This window comes from Mytilus trossulus, unplaced genomic scaffold (genome assembly GCF_036588685.1).
Source record: "Mytilus trossulus isolate FHL-02 unplaced genomic scaffold, PNRI_Mtr1.1.1.hap1 h1tg000236l__unscaffolded, whole genome shotgun sequence".
Classification (NCBI taxonomy): domain Eukaryota; kingdom Metazoa; phylum Mollusca; class Bivalvia; order Mytilida; family Mytilidae; genus Mytilus; species Mytilus trossulus.
The window spans coordinates 203,339-218,032 of record NW_026963316.1 but is presented as its reverse complement, the minus strand read 5'-3'; positions in this window follow the sequence as shown (position 1 = coordinate 218,032).

Sequence of the window (14,694 nt, the reverse complement as noted above, 5' to 3'; positions counted from 1 at the left end):
TTGAAATCCATCCAAACAGACTTCAAACCTTTTAAAAAATATTTTAACGTGATAAGTAGCTTTCCAAAACAAAATTTAGAAAATGAGAAAATAGGGGGCCAAAAACAGGACTTATCATACCTTGTCCTTCAACAATTATAGGCCAAAGTAAGGCCATCAACACCTCAACAGTATAGAATAAAAGGAGCTAAATACAGCATGTACAGTACAAAGGGAAAAAATGATTCCCAAAATGATTAAAAACATCACAAACTATTCCAAATATAATAAGTAATAAAATAATTATAAATCACTGAAAATTTGGAAAAACGTCTTGATAATCTTCTAAACAATAAATTTCGGAAAGGAATTTCCAGGGTGGAAATAGTACACAAAATATGGAGTATTTATGACTTGGAAAAACCAACTGAAATATTAAGCATGCCTGATCTTATCTTTATAGATGTACTATAATAATATATTTTGAATTGGAGTCAAAATATTTCAATTAGCAAATTTAAATACATAGATCGCCAAAATAAAATCGTCTAATTATATATCAGTTTATCAGTATATATATAAATATCAACATATCACAACTAACGTTGGAACTTTTCAATTATATTTTTAAGCATACAACATGCTTAATGATTTCCAGTCTTCTTAGGGAAATCGACGAAATAGGTAGGTTCAAATTTGCTACATAAACATAATTAAAAAAAAAAATTATTTAGATTTTTTTTTTTAATTTTATAAATGTTTATTTTCAATTAAAAATATGTTGATATGATTTCTATATTTTGTTTTTGTGAATTTATATGGTCTTACAGAACCCTGAGTCTGCATGTTCTTATTACGATATCCGTATTTTGTACCGTTCTCTTTTTACAATACTGTAAATTAAAAAAATATCTTTACTACAACAAAACTTGTTGATAATCCGTACGTACATAATAGTAAGTCTATATAGAAGGTATAATAGAAGATCAACATATATTATATAAAATGAATGGACGAATACAGGCAAACTTTCATTTCTTATTAGGTGGATAACCCATCTTCTTTTTGTGATACCATTTTTATCAAAGTTCCCTGTGACATATGCGATGTAAGCACTCATTAAAATGGTGTTTACTTATTGACAGAAGAATTAAAGCACTATTAAGATGATTTTTCCTTTTATCCATTAGCATGGTTTTGTTACATGTAGTTGTAGTTTGGTAGGAGGGATTTGTTTTACAGTTCTAAACATACAACAAAACAATGTCCACTTGTTTGGGTTTTGAGCTTGTAGTGGATAATCAATTTCTTAGATTTATGATATTTTCACACTTTCGTTCCACTTTGAAACAATTTTATGTAAGTGCAACTTGGAACTTCCATATAGTTTACTGATGCACATGTGTTTGTGAATCTTAAAATTGTTGGTAATTTATTACTTTGTTTTCGGCGCAATTTTCTCTATTGTTTTTAATTTTACACCCGCTTTTCTCTATAAAAAATGTATTGTTACACCACATTATTCTCTTTTCTTTATTGTTGTGAAATATTTTGATTTTAGGTTTTTTCATGAAATTTGTTGTGCATGATTTTTAAAAAGCATTAATAAATACAACGTAAAGTTACGAATGCACCACTCAAATGTAAAACAAACGTTGAGAACAGCTTCCATTCATGTCAGAATTGTATCTCGTTTATATATGTCTACCCATACTAAACAAATAATAAATTAGGGAAGTTTTCACATTTTACATGAAACTAAACGTTACTCTCAATAATGAACGGAACGCTATGATAAGAGGTTAGAGATTTAAAGGGGCACTGGCGACGAGATATATGAAAAACCTAATAAATTATTATGTTTGGCTCAATCCGTAATGCAATACAAACAGTAAAATAATAATTTCTTTTAAGTAACCAATTACGTTTAATTTTATCAAAATAGCAAAAAAACATTGATTATGAATTATTCATTTGCAAATGAATAATGCTACCTCATTGAATCCGTATTCATGTGAATTTTAATTTAACCCCTTAACTTGAGATTGATAACACGTGAATTGTATGTGGAAAGTCATTTAAAGGAAGAAAATGTCAACATTGAAAGTGAAAGAAAGGTAAATCATTTGATTGACTGATTCGATCAACAAATAAACATTCTAATACAGGTAAAAACGATGATAAACATTTATTTTTTATCTGTAATATGAAATTACATAGACCTAAAATAATTCAACCGCTTTTAATAGTTTGGATAAATGTTTTACATTGTTATTAATCAAATATGAGAATTTGATTAGAATCGATGAACATGAATTTGACAGCTTTAACTTCTTATGCATCTATATATTTGTGTTTGTAAAAAGTGTGATTTAAATTTCTTTAAATGAACCTGTATTTTACAGTGTCCCGATGGACGATGTTAGCTTCCTGATAGATAGTTTCGATATTCTTGTTGGTTGTTGTATGTATTCTATATATATAAATGTTAACGCCATTGTTTTTGTGTTACACAAATATAACTGTAACTTACATGTATGATTATCATCATACGTAGTTATCATCTTTAAACTTCAGTGCTTGGAATTACAAAAAAAATGAATACGAGCTTACGACTTGTTATGCACTTGAACGTGGATAATAATTACAAAATTGATTAAAAAACAAATTGATCGATGTAAAATTTTGTCGCATTATGTTTTATGAGAACAACAGCTTTATATCACATGAATTTGCATAACTCATTGTTGTCTTCTTATCATAGTAATGGGCGATAACACAAATAATGAAACTCTTATACTAATAACGATCATATATCTTATATAAAAATCACAACAGATACCATATACACATTTCTTTAACCAAAATCTCACCAATGACGCTCAAACTAACACGTAAACAAAATACCAAACATTAGGAAGTTTAAGAGCTTTGGCTAATCCAAATTCTGACTCTCATTGCGAAATCTAGTTATGGTAGTGTATCCAGAAAGTAGAACATCCTTCTCTTTTGAACAATTGATAGTTTAACAACAGATAATTATGATCAACGAAATGACAATTCATGTCAACACAGAAATGCGTAACACTGACCTGGTGATATTCTTAGAAAATAAATCTCCACTTACCGTAAAATCGGCTGTAAATCAACTCATTATTGAAATAGCCAAATTTATCCGTTGCCCAAATACTGCCAAAGTTATTTGTGAAAAGAGTTCAAGCTCAACATTAGTTTTACAGCAATTTCAATCATTGAGATTTGATGTGATACAAAAAAATGTCATTTGGTCTTTTTTCATCGACCGTCCCCGAATAATTGATTGCATAGCTTAACTGCTATAGCCTACCAATATATGATATGCATTCGTTATAACACACTTGGACTTCTGAGCCAAACATACAAAATAAATGACTCTTGTTATTAGGTTTTAATGCTTGTGAAGTAATGTATTATATTTTCAATACTGTTATACAAAATGTTTTGTGCAATTCAGGCAGAAACTCTGATAAAACTACAACTGTGATGTATAATACAGAAACACTACCTGTACCTAGAGCACCCAAACAACCAATCGATGGACTTCAAATATCGACCCCTGTAACCAAACAACCGGCAATATCTTCAGATAGGGAACAGCTTTCACAGGAAATTGTCATTGGGGTTCCTTTCATAACATCAGAACATCAACCTGTACAGCCTTTATATCATGGAAACCCCGCTGGACAGTATATGTTTCATTCTCCTTTTCGGTACATGTATTACACTGACCTGAATACCGGCCATCAAATTATCGTTGAGCAACCTTTTCAACCAGGCATGGCTATGTTACATCAACAACAACCAAACACTGCCGATGTTACTGAAATCACATTAGAAACAGAACAGGAAGCGCCATCTACCTCAGTTAATATTACAAATGATACTGAAATTAAAACAGCCGCAGACAGCGAAACATCGCAGTCTTCAAAAACAACTTCAGCTGTTAAGTCGCAAGGCGCAAATATAGATCTATCTTCAAATGATTCCAAGATTGTAGCACAGAAACAAGCAACTATCACAGGACAACATAAGCGTATAACAGCTAAAGAATCGAATAAGAAAGAGATTCCAGGTCCGAAAAAAAAACCTGTAACTAAAAGGTGACAAAACATGTCTCCAATATGTTGTAGACAAATATAGTGAAACTGAGTTTATTTATAGTTATTGAATTGATTTGTTTCAGTCATCTATCAAATACAGATATGAGTGTGTCTTGTTATCCTATGTTTGGTGAGCAAAAATATTACTGTCTTCAGAAAACTGTATAATGAGAATGTGGATAACAAAAAACCTTCCATAACAAACCATTTAACTTAAAATAAAAACAGTATTTCAAAATACACATGCTGAGTCTTAAAGTTTCATATAGTACGTAGTTACCTAAATGTTACTTTTTATATAGAAGGTCGCAAACTTTACCAATATTTGTCTATAAAGATCGGATGCAAATGTAGGACTTTTGGGGTATGTGTACGCAGTTCACCCTCATTAATTTATTTGTACATCTATTCTGTCTATACTTCTTTATCAGACTGGAACGCAGGTTTTTGTGATGCAATTTAAATTTTTAAAAAATTAACATTTAGATTCGTGGCTTCCGTTTGAATAGCAACTATCCTTGGAAGTTTTGATAGGGACCACAAGATGAGGAAACTTTCCGATTTGATTTTCCTCTGAGTTCAGTATTTTTGTGATTTTACTTTTTACACATAGTGAAGTTAACATTTTAATCATCTTTACTCGACCATCTGGTATTACAGAACGATACATCGTATGTCCAGGTAGAGCCATTGTTTCAGTTTTACCCCCCAAAAAAGTAAAACCACAAAAATACTCCGAAGAAAATTCAAAACGGAAAGTCCCTAATCAAATGGTAAAATCAAATGATAAAACACATCAAAGGAATCGACAGCAACTGTCATATTTCCGACTTGGTGGATGAACCTGGTTTTATAGCGCTTAACCACTCACTTATATGTCAGTCGCATTAAATTATATCACATTTATAACGATGACTGAACAAAACAGTCACTATATGTAAAATAGTCAAAATAGGGGTACAGCAGACATCACTCTGTTACAATTTTAAAACAAACAAATATTTAACAAAAAAGTCAAAACTTTTGTTAGAACTCATATCAGAAAAAGACCAAGATTTAAAATCCTCCAGAAGTTCTTTAGAAAGAAAAAAAAAGTAAAAACACAAAAATACTGAAACCTTAGCAAATGTATTTTTCATACGTATATCATTCATTCATAATGATTGTAACAATTTTAAATGGAAATGTATCTTTAATTATTTTGCAATCGCATCAAAATATTATTTAAAAGATATGATAACTTCCAGGTATTTTGAACTATTAGTAAAAATAGATATTATCATACTGTTTGTTCATCTTTCATCTTTAGAAAGCATTTGATGAATTGAACATTTTTTGCTAAGAACCCATCAAGGTAATCAGGCTTATATTATGATATATGATACATCAGACGAGTGTTTCGTCAATCGAAAACTGATCAATAGCATTCATAAAACATACATTCATGTTTAACTAAGTTTAATTTTATGTGTCATAAAGCGGAATAGAATATTGTCATTCTAGTATCTTTTGGTTGGTCATTTTAAGACTACAACGCGGAAGTGATGTGAAGATAACGAACTATTGTCATTTAAACGCATTAGTAATTGGGTGCATTGTCCCTTTATGAAACATATTTGGCACATTTAACATGTATAATACTACTGATAGTTTGCATTGATGCGAAAATTGTTTAGTACAGTCTATCTTGTATATGAAGGTTACAATCGGACCATAGAAAATTGCTTTAAACGAGGATGACTTTGGAATAGTGGCACAATATCTATATGAACTGTTCTCTGAAATTCAGTTTTCGTTACCTGCCATTTTACAAAACAAAAAGCGATGAGTATAGTTACTATACGTGTAGATGTTAGCATGAACATACGGCTACTTTATTTGTAAACTCTCCGTTTTGTTTAATCCTATAAATAGTGAATATCTTGATGTTTTGTAATACGAGCGCGTAATGGGAAGAATTACGTGTGATGATGATGTCATCACTTTATTACTTCATAACTTTTAAACTTCCCGTATTAAGATAGATAAATGAATAGTTGCTAACACAAATTGAAATAAAACATCAAAAGAATTAGGTCTCTTCAATACAGTGTGAGTGGAACATTTCAATTGATATTAATTTCAATTTCAGACCTTGAAGTAGCGAAATACTTCCTAGATTTAGATATCTTGTGTATACATAAAAACTACCCACAAGACGGTGTTTAAATATCACACCTTGTTCGCTATGCCCGTGTCTGTTGTGTCGTTTTTGATTTTATTGAACGTAATCTATGTAATACCGGTAAAGTATTTTAAGTTACTACAACATACTTTTAACCTTTACTAAATTCTTTCAGAAATATGAAGATTTGGTTTTGAGTTGTAAACACTTTTATTTTAAACGGGATAGCACATCCTTTTTCCCGTAGATATTGTTTACCGTTCCGGGAAATAAAAAAAACCGATTGTGTTAAAATTATAGATCCTTTAAATAAACTTATGTTAAAATGTTACCAACTCAACACTGTAATCACTTTAATCCATGAATACTGTTTAAATTTGTATTATTATTATTTATTTGTTATCAGTGAATTAAAAGAAAACCAAATATTATTGTTATTTACACATGCACTTTACTGGATCTACAATCTGTCGATACCTGTTTCTTGGCATTGAACAAGATCATGTGTTTGGAATATATGTTTATGAAATCGTTAAACTGAATCCATTGGATGTTAAATGCATGATTCTTTTTATTGGTTTTAATTGGCTTTCAACAAGATGTCAGATTACTTAGAATTCAAAAATCATCCAATTACGTATTCGGGTGAAGACGAAATATGGCGACTGGAACTAAAATTTTAAATCAACATAAATGTGTAGATGTTCTTTTGTTGTTGCTAATCTGCAAATGTGTGTATCGAGATACAAAATTGAAAAACAGTGTAAGAGGTATCCATTCAAAAATACAAAAAAAAATACAAAAGGAACAATATAAAAAAGAAGATGTGGTATGATTGCCAATGCGACAACTATCCACAAAATACCAAAATGACCCAAACATTAACAACTATAGGTCACCGTACGGCCTTCAACAATGAGCATTGTCCATACCGCATAGTCATCTATAAAAGGCCCCGATAAGACAATGTAAAACGCTTTTATTGTGTTTTATTATCAACACAGAGAAAGAAAACTCACATGCACATTGCCATTCAGTCAAATATTCAAACATTAGTTGTAGCATAACATTACCGAATTTATTTAGTAATCATGATGAAAACTGAGAACAGTGTAACTACCTAATCCGACACACTTTTGGACCAGAAACTTGCAGGTTATCGCAATACACATGTTTTGTCTGCAAGGATAGACATAGTTTTGGAACATGGAAATGTGTCGGGTAAAGCATGCATTCAGGATGATGGAATACGCATGTTTCGGATTAGGCAGGTTACACTATAACATGAATCTCACGGATTGAACCCTTGTACTCTAGAAGATGTAAGTATAATCAATCTTCACTTAAATCAAGCTGCAATATTGAAATTTTTCAAGATTGAAATTGTCATAATTTGTTTGTATTTGTATAACCCCTTTTAAGTGGTCCTTAATGTTTTAAGCAGTTGTTCCTTCAAGTTTCTCTACGAGTCCGCCAATATTTCAACGCAAAAGCTCTTTTTATTTCGTTTGATTAATTTTAGCATCCTATCATATTTGTCTCAGAGCTACCATGGTTAAAATATGCTGCTGTGTTTATCACATGAGTTTAATCAATAAATATCGACTCGATAAGTTCTTATCTGCACATGCAACTACTGTACCCGTAAACAGCAAAACAGATGTTTTTATCCTCATTGTTTTCAACACTTTAAATAACCAAGTTTTTAAAAGTCAGTGATTGACACCTTGTAATGGGTCCTCGACAACTCTTAACTGCAGCAAGATGGCAGATTATCAGCATGAGAGAAGCAGGGTTGTCGCAGTAACAACTGCACGTATTGTTGGTCATCACAATTCCTCTTTATTCGTTTTGAGAATGAAAATCAGGTAATAAACGATGTCAAAGACCTTCCGAGATAATGACGACCCCCTATACCATTTGCTAGGGAAAATCAAGCACAATTTAGATTGGTTAGAAGGAAACTCATTGCATACAATACAATCATAGAAAGAGAGTGGTTGGTATACAGGAGCTTTTTAACAAGAACTGTTCGACATCGACTCATCGCTACTGGTTATCGTGCGATAATACCATTTCTGAGACCTTTGCTTTCGAACAGACACACAGTTTTCCGTATCCAATGTAGTGCACAGCTCGCCAAAGTTGAAAATTAGCATCGTGGAGGAAGATCCATTGTTCTAAAAGAATTCGTTTCATCTTCCTTGGACCGATCGTAGCCCGTATTTGAACCATATCGAGCATATATTGGACACTATTGGGCGGAAAGTGCGCGAAAGGACACCCCAGTTCAAACACATCATGAAATAAACAATGCCCTTCATCAGAAATGGTTTCTGCTACCTTAGCAACAAATTAGTCGATTTGTGGCAGGAATCAGAAGACGTTGTGATGCGGTTATCCGTTTGAATGGATGTTGCGCACAAAGTACTGATTCTTTGGTGTATAACGATCACCTATGATGTGAACAGTAATCTGAAGATTAATTTTGAAATGTCTGACATTGTGAAGTTCGACTACAGTAAAAGTTGTAAAATGCATTTGTTTGCATAAAAAACGCTTCATTTTGTTATTAAAAATGTGGTTATGTTCCGGACCATATGAGTATTTGGACAATACGCGTATGGTCATGACCATATAGGTATATACTCATATGGTCCGACCATACGGGTAATTAACACTCTGTTACAGTTTACTTTTAACACTTCTAAACTCTTCATATGGTATGACCGTTCATTAAAAAGACGCTATTATTTGAGTAGTTCTTTTTTTCTATTGTAATAAAAATATTAGCTAAACAAAAATAAATGCCATAAAGTACACGTAATTACATAGTTTACGACATAATTTGCTGTTCATGATTACTACAAAAGACATATTTTTTAAAGTTTATTCACATAAAGTACATGTAATTATATAGTTGACGACATTATTTTGCTGAACATGATTACTACAAATGCCATAATTTTCCAGTTTATATAAAGTGCATAGATTTCACATTGACTCTCAGTTAAAAAATTCTTTAAAATTTTCATCCATTGTCATTGAATTACCAGGTGTACATTCATTGACTCGTATTATCAGATATTGACTCAGTGACACTTTTCCATGATAAGATAATGGATTTTTAAATAAAAATAAAAATATTTTGTACGATTTCCAAAGAGACAACTCTCAACAAGAGATCAAATGACTTAGACATTAATAACTAAAGGTCACAATATGGCCTTCAACAATACGAAAAGGCCATTCACAGCTTCATCTTGAACAGAAAACATCAACAATATTTTAACGTCAACCTACAGTCTTTGTTCAATCTTTATGACATTTGATTGATTTTTTAAACGTTTCCCGAAATTGTTTGCTCATTCCGCAGTAAATGAAAAAGTTAACTGGAAAACTTAAAAGAAGAAAGAAATTAATTAACAAACTAATTACAGCATATTCCCTTTTACTCAAAATTGAAATATGTTCGAATGTATTTTGAATAATAACTAGTATCATGAATATGAATAACGGTAATTCAGCCACAAGAAATATTCCTACAACGATAACAAGCATTATGTTTGTTCTTGCACCAGTATTTGACTCATTGTTTCTGTGTTGTGATGTCATTTGTCTTCTTCTGTTATTAGACTTTTGAATTTTTATTATAAGTAGAATATTCAATACAAGTAAAACAACACATGGAGTTATCTGGACGAATATAGCCCGAAACCAAATATATACGTTAAAATAAATGTCTTGATATTCCAACAACCATTGGTTTATAGCTACGCTACACGTTTTGATAGTAGTGTTCGGGTGAATATTAGAAGGAGCATCTACCTCAGTAATGTCTCTTTCTATAAAACGTGTCAAATGGCTAATAACAGCCACGATAAAGATTATGACTATACAAAGAACTATTTTACGCATCGTATTCTTTTCTCCGACTTGAGTAGGTAAAGGTCTACACACATGTATATATCTTTGAATAGCCAGTGTCGTTGTCAGCCAAATAGAAATTGTATGGAAAATTGTTGGAAAATATCGTCCAAAATAAAAGTAAACAACACACCAGTTTATCGGTATCTTTTCCACGTAATTTCCGAAGGAGTAAAAATAAATGTACAATGGCAAAGGACACAATCCGGTGCACATATCCGAAATAGCCATTCCAGCGAAGAGTAAATTTGTTGGCGAGCGCATGTTTTTCTGCAAAAGAACCGCACACGCAAATGAATTTGTAAAAACAGTCAAACAAATAACTATTGGTGATAAATATCCATATACAGGTACGGCGAAGTCAAGTGGTTCTAAGTTTCTAAGATCCAATAGTTATCAAAATTACCAGGATTATAATTTTATACGCCAGACGCGCGTTTCGTCTACATAAGACTCATCAGTGACGCTCAGATCAAAATAGTTAAAAAGCCAAATAAATACAAAGTTGAAGAGCATTGAGGATCCAAAATTCCAAAAAGTTGTGCCGAATACGGCTAAGGTAATCTACTCCTGGGGTAAGAAAATCCTTTGTTTTCGAAAAATTTCGAAAAATTCAAAGATTAGTAAACAGAAAATTTACAAAAAATGACCATATAATTGATATTCATAGTCTCCTATTTACCAGGTCACTTGTTATATTTTCCACCATCATTGCAATATCAAATTTGAATGGATTTACACAGTTTCATTATCAAATATATTAATTATTTCCAGATTAAATCTGATGAGTAAACACCAAATGCTGAAAAGTGATTTCACTTTGATACTCATCATATTATATTAGGATATCTGTTAATTATTTATACTTCAATATTAAACAAATCTGAATTACAAATCAAATATTGTCAGTTTTATACTAATGATGGTTAGTCCCATGAGATTAATTTATATCGACCAGAAATGTGTACATTTTTAAATTATGTTTTTTTTACATTATATTTCTCTCTTTTATTAAAGTGTTATTAAAGTGAGAGGGTTAGCGCTATAGAACCAGGTTTAATCCACCATTTTCTACATTTGAAAATTCCTGTACCAAGTCAAGAATATGGCAGTTCTTGTCCATTCGTTTTTGATGCGTTTTGTTATTTGATTTTGCCATGTGATTATGGACTTTCCTGATTTATTTTCCTCTGAGTTCAGTATTTTTGTGATTTTACTTTTTATTTTTTTCGTAATATCATAATCATGTCAGTAAAGACACGTCATTGTTACATTTGGTTGATACACTCAACAGTACCAACCATTATCTGGTTGCTTTTTTTTCGTTAAATAATCGAGTGTTCTCTAAATATACTATCAACATTTACCCAAGAGAACTTACAGTAAAACTAACAGTAGTTAAACAATCTATTTTTTTCGCGACAAGTCGAAAACATTTTTTTTCTTTCAATTTTAGCATTACATATAGGGGCAGCTGAGGGTGAAACAAACAATTTTTTTTCTTCTCAGAATCAAAAACCAAATTATTTTTCTTCTCCAAAAACTGGAAACAAACTTTTTTTCTCAAAAAAAAACCATAGCCCCCCCCCCCGAAAAACAAATGGTTGCTGCCTAATATATGCCCCCCCCCCAATATATGTAACATCAGACGAGTGTTTCGTCACTCTTAACCTCATCAATAGCACTCATAAAACATACATGCATGTTTAATTACTAAGTTTAATTTTATATTTAATAAAATAGAATATAAATGTTGTCATGATTCTACTACTTTTTTATTGGTCAAAATTGCCTTTGAAGAAAACAACGCGGAAGTGATGTGAAGATAACGAACTATTGTCAATTAAACGCATTATTAATTAGGATAATTGTCCCTTTATAAGACATATTTGGCACATATATAGTACTACTGATAGTTTTAATTGATACCAAAATTGATTAAAATTAAAACAGTAGGTCACAATCTGACCGGTTTAGGACCAGTAAAAACCAGTTTTCGTCACCTGTCATTTTACGCAATATTACAACTAACCGATGTTTAGAAACTACGAACAGTTGTTATCGTTATTTATTAACCGACTAAGTACATTATTGCCAAACATGACTGTTTATTAAAAATTACATATTTTTTGTAATGGCCCTGTTTTTCTGTAATGGCCCTGTTTTGTCTGTAATGGCCCTGTTTTTTCTGTAATGACCCTGTTTTTTCTGTAATGGCCCTGTTTTTTCAGTAATGGCCCTGTACTCCTGCCCAGTTTCAACTAAATATCTTGGATATTTGGTATATTAAAAGCTTTATCATGGTGAAGTACAAATATTTTTTTTCAAACTAAACTGTCATTAAAAGAGTAAGATAGTACATCAAGTAGGAAGCAACACATACACTTTTGTTCTGTGTGTTAATAAATGTATTAAGAAATGGGTGTTTTTATAATGGCCCTGTTATATGTCCTTGACCTCAAGCCATTACAGACTTCTTGGACCATTATTACAGACCTTGGACATATAACAGGGCCATTAAAAAAACACCCATTCATTAATACTATATTTGTGCATTTTTCCTCTGATCTTTTTTATGATAATTTTTCATATCACGCTACTCGCTTAAGAAGGAAAATTAGCGCTAGAATCTAAGGAGACACGTGGCGTTGCTAATGAAATTGACATGAAATTGACAACAGTGAAATAGGCAAACGAGCTTTTTTCATACGGGTATCTTATGAAAAATAAACAAAACGTAGATTTTTTTCAAATAGAGTAAAACTATTTTCCTGCTGATATTTATAGATAATCGTTCATCATCTCAACGAGATTACCGGATCAAGCGAGAAATGCAATCGAGTTGAGATGACCAATGATGATCAGTTTATCGCCATTTTACCTATTTCACTGTTGTCAATTTCGAGTAGCGTGATATGAAAAAATATCATAAAAAAAGATCAGAGGAAAAATTGTGTCCACTACTCCTTCGCAACCGATATTTCCAATGAATAAGGGGAAATAACTCTCATATGGAGTGTTCATATCGCTTCGGTCAAAATACAACAAATCATGCGAAAGATATAACGAGCAATTTTACAAAATAAATGTGTTGTTATCTTTTACGGTTGCGAAGGAGTAGTGGACACAAGGAAAACGGTGTTTGGGGAGATACCTCCTACAAAGAAAAGTATTTGGTTATGCAGGGGGTAAATTTCAAAGGCGCATAAACTGTTCGATATCATATACCAAATATCTAAGCGACATTTTGCGAAACAAATAATTATAGCAAGAACAAAATTAGGCGGAAAAAAAAAAAGAAAAAAAAGAATCAGAAGAAACACATCAGGTCTTTCCACAGAAAAATGGAAAGACCTAATACAGTAGCTCCAATACAGTGTAAGTAATAAGTTTAATTGACATATATTTAAAATTAAAGCTTCAAGGAGGCTTTCCAAATAAAGGACCGAATGACGATTTGTATGATTTTTTATTTAATTTTTTTTACATTTATTTAGACAAAATATGAATTGATATCAAACACCAATCCAACATCATCACCATCATCGTCGTTATACATTTGAACAATTATTGAATCAGAATTGATATTTTAAGGTAACAAATTGAGGTATGGATCGACTTGATTGTAATTTAAATGTACTTACATGAAAAAATAATTTTATGGACGCCATCACAAGTTGGATCACCGTTTTGGAATATCTGTTTCACTGAGCAGATATGTTCCAGTTGTCATAACCCTAAATTAATACTATCCCCTTTTCCTTTAATGCGACCTAAACAAATAAGACTGATCATCGAATATATACTAACATGAGCAACATGTCGATCAGAATCTGCTTAACCTAGTACCTCGGATTTTTTTGTTTGATATGTCGTGATTGTGAAACTGTTGTTTGTTCTTATGTCATTTTACGCTCTTACCAATGTTGTTGGCAGCATGTGTTTGGCCTGTGAGTTTAAATGTCTTATTGGTATCTTCGAATCCCGTCTATCGTTTGCATTAATATACGAAATGCTACCTTAATGAACATTTTGACTAATATTGTCGTTTCTTTCTTTTACTTATTTTTATTTGATATAAATATATTAAAAGTTATATAACATACTTAAGACAACAGCCTTTTTATGTATGATCTGGATTTTTCCCATTTTAACTCTACGCTATCTATCAAATATTTTTATGCCCCACCTACGATAGTAGAGGGGCATTATGTTTTCTGGTCTGTGCGTCCGTTCGTCCATTCGTCCGTTCGTCCGTTCGTTCGTTCGTTCGTCCGTCCGTCCGTCTGTCCCGCTTCAGGTTAAAGTTTTTGGTCAAGGTAGTTTTTGATGAAGTTGAAGTCCAATCGACTTCAAACTTGGTACACAAGAACCCATCAAAGTTACCAGGCCTAATATATGATACATCAGACGAGTGTTTCGTCACTCTTAACCTCATCAACAGCACTCATAAAACATACATTCGTGTTTAATTTCTAAGTTTAA